We start from the raw sequence: 3,226 nt of genomic DNA, 5'->3' as shown, positions 1-3,226 counted from the left end.
TGGGGCCTTGCTCAAGTAGTGCATATGAGCAAAGGCAGAGAAACTGGGAGCAAGGTTCTGGAGCTCGCAGGCGGCAATATAGCTTAAAATGTTCACCCACAAGTTTGGGGTGAGCTGCCAGACTCCCAGATCATACCCCTTTAGGATTTTCCTAATCCCAATATGGAGGGGGAACCGGAGGCCGACTTCTATTACCGCCTCGTAGCAGACAAAATAGTTGTCTGCATTTTCTATTTTGTCGTCCCAAGACATCACTGCGTCCCCAGGCGGAACGATAATATCCCATCCCTTTCTAAAGGGGTGCTTTTCTTTGAAAGCCCTGAAGCCACTCTTCAGCAGGGCTATGTCACCCGGAAGCATCCTAATTTTCTTCAGGTCAGGGTTGTCAGCAACTTTCGCCAGCTGTTGATAGTCAGCCGCAAAATTATCTTGATCGGAGCCAGAAGCCTTGGCTCCCGATCTTTCAGCGGCCTCAGTACCACCTGATCCTTCCCCGGATCCATTAAAGGAGGCGGCCTCTTCACCGTCTACCTCCCGTACGCTTGAGCTCCCGGAAGAAGAGGGAGCCTCTTCATCAGAATTGTTGCTCTCGTCCAAACCCTCGTGTTCCCCATCCGGAACAACCTCGTCGGCAAGCACTTCCATAGTGCGCCGGCTCCTAGACCTTCTGGCCGTCTGTTTGACTCTGGCCATTGTGTCCTGCACAGACACAAAGAGGGAGGAATTCGGGGATGAGCACAGCAGTTCCGACAGTCCAGAAAAGGCACCCCCCGTTCTAGACTCGGCCGTTCCGGGAGACCAGCTGAGTGTCCTAGGCAGTGCTGAGTGTGTGGATTGAGAGCTCATTTTTTTTTTTAAAAAAAAACTATGTATACAGACGGAAAAAAGAATGTATACAAGTTGGAAAAGAAAAGGCTAAAAATGGTACAGGCGGTTACATTGCGTTTAACTTTGGAAACTCTGGAAACTGCTACAGACAGTGACCGGGTGTTGCAAGGTTAACACACAGAAATTTTGAGAATTTGATGCAGACGGAGTAAGAGAATCTCTGTAAAAAAATCTCTCTTTCTCTCTCTAGAAAGTCAAATGAAAATGAAGTGAGAGAAAGGGGGGGGGGGGGGTAAACTTCTATTTATAGAAGGTGAAAACGGGGGCATCCCGTTTGAATTTTAAATTTTACTAGCCGTTGTTACTGTTCACCTATGATAGGTGGACACGTGTCAAAGGTCCCACGTGACCCCTCTGAGGGGCAAATGTTTAGGGTAAAAATTACCCTAGACAGGTGTCCTAATAAGAGAAGGCCACGTGTCAAGACCAGGCTGACCCAAGTGGTCCCCTAGCCATCTGACACGTGGCTCCTTCAGATAGATTCTGAAATGGTGGCCTTTAAGGGCCCAAATCCCAAGAAACCGCCGTAATTCGGCGCAGCCCACTAAAATCTAGGTCAAGTGACCTAGATAGGGTCACACCTACCAATGACCCTATAAATAGGGAGATATTTCCCCATTTTGGGGACACATTCAATCATTTATTACACCTACTTTCTCTCTCATCAGAGAAACACCTGAGCTTGGAATCCAAGCAGATCCCCACCTAAATTTACGTACTCTTTATTCTCTTCAAGTTACTAACTTGATCTTCGAAGGCGGAGCTCCACCACCCGGAGTCTCCGTGTTTTTGCAGGTACAACTCCAGCCGGACTAGTCTTTGTGACGTAACTCTCCCGAGGGACAAAAACACCCAAAACAACAACACCTAAGAAGCTCATCAATTACTCGCAACTGTCCCTGACGGATTTTCCACACCTTTTTCCTACTCCAGATCTCGAGGGAGTCCAGTTCGAGATCAAGCCCCAATTCATAACTATGATAGAAAGGAAGCAGTTCGGTGGAGCCAAGGGTGAAGACCCAAATCTTCACATTGCAGATTTCTGTCAGTACTGCAATACTATTAGGTAGAATGGGGTTACGCAGGACCAGATCAGGGAGATTCTTTTTCCCTTTTCATTATGTGGAAAAGCTAAACTGTGGTTTAATGGTTTGAATAGAACTACACTAGGTATTACTAACTGGGAAACTCTTGCTTTGAATTTTTCCCAGGAGCCAGATTGAGAAGTGCAATTCAGAATTTTTCCCAGGAGCCAGATGAAGCGCTATATGAAGCTTGGGAGAGATTCAAAGATCTGCAGAGGGAGTGTCCCCATCATAATCTAGCACAGTGGCAGTTGATTCAAGCCTTTTACAACGAATTAGGAAATACATCCAGGACGATTCTAGACTCCACGGCTAGTGGTAGATTTATGAATCTTAATGTTGATGATGCAGGTCAAGTTATTGAAGATATGGCAATACATAATTCCCAATATGGGAATTCTAAAGGATTTGCGAACAAAGGCAAACACCACGTTGATTCAGTATCCTTTTTGCAAGCCTAACTTACATCTATTTGCCAGAAACTAGATAGTCTTAGTACTGCTATTCCTACTTCTGTTGCTAATGTTTCTGCTGTTTTTAATAATTCTAATGAAGCTTTTTGTGAAAATTGTGGTATTGTAGGACATTGGGAGCAAGATTGCAGGAGTTCTATAGAGCAGGTTAATGCCTTCCAAACCTATAGGCAAAATAACCCATACTCCAACACCTATAATCCTGGCCTCCGGAACCATCCATACCTATCCTATCGGAGTACCAATGTTCAAAATCCTTTACCTCCACAACAACCACAACAAGCACCCCCTTCACAGCAGAAATATTACCATCCCCACTCTAACCAAAAAGCCCCAGCACAAACCCCTACTCTATCTTCAGACCCTGCATTGTCAGAAATTAGAGCGATGTTAACTAATATGTAAAAGCATACGGAGAGTTGAGATACATAGATTGACTCAATTATAGCCCATAATAAAGTCATGGATACCCAAATCGCCCAATTATCTTCTACTCTACAAACTCGCCAGCAAGGAGTTCTTCCATCGCAAGGAATACCATCTACGGATCATGAAAATACAATTACCTTGAGAAGCGGTTCACACTACGATGGGCCCCCCATGCCCAAAGAGGATGAATCTGATTTAATTAAAATTGCTAATCCTGATTCTGTTATACCTGATGTTCCTGCAGCGCTCCAGGGTAAAACTAACATTTCTGATACTACATTGCAGGGTACAACTTCAGGGAAGGATGCTACTCAGGAGAAGAGTAGAGAAGCACAAAAACCAGTTATTAAA

At 44.9% G+C, this 3,226-nt stretch overlaps 1 non-coding gene across 1 annotated transcript; it reads right to left on the bottom strand.

Moving 5' to 3' along the window:
- Nucleotides 1–2,104: 2,104 nt before the first annotated feature.
- Nucleotides 2,105–2,211, bottom strand: LOC145587185 (small nucleolar RNA R71). The gene has a single exon (XR_014101209.1). It is a non-coding gene; the product is annotated as a small nucleolar RNA R71 (small nucleolar RNA).
- Nucleotides 2,212–3,226: the final 1,015 nt, after the last annotated feature.

The sequence above is a fragment of the Chenopodium album genome, chromosome 16 (assembly GCF_948465745.1).
Source record: "Chenopodium album chromosome 16, dcCheAlbu1.1, whole genome shotgun sequence".
NCBI classification, from domain to species: domain Eukaryota; kingdom Viridiplantae; phylum Streptophyta; class Magnoliopsida; order Caryophyllales; family Amaranthaceae; genus Chenopodium; species Chenopodium album.
This window is presented reverse-complemented; position numbering and strand designations above follow the sequence as displayed.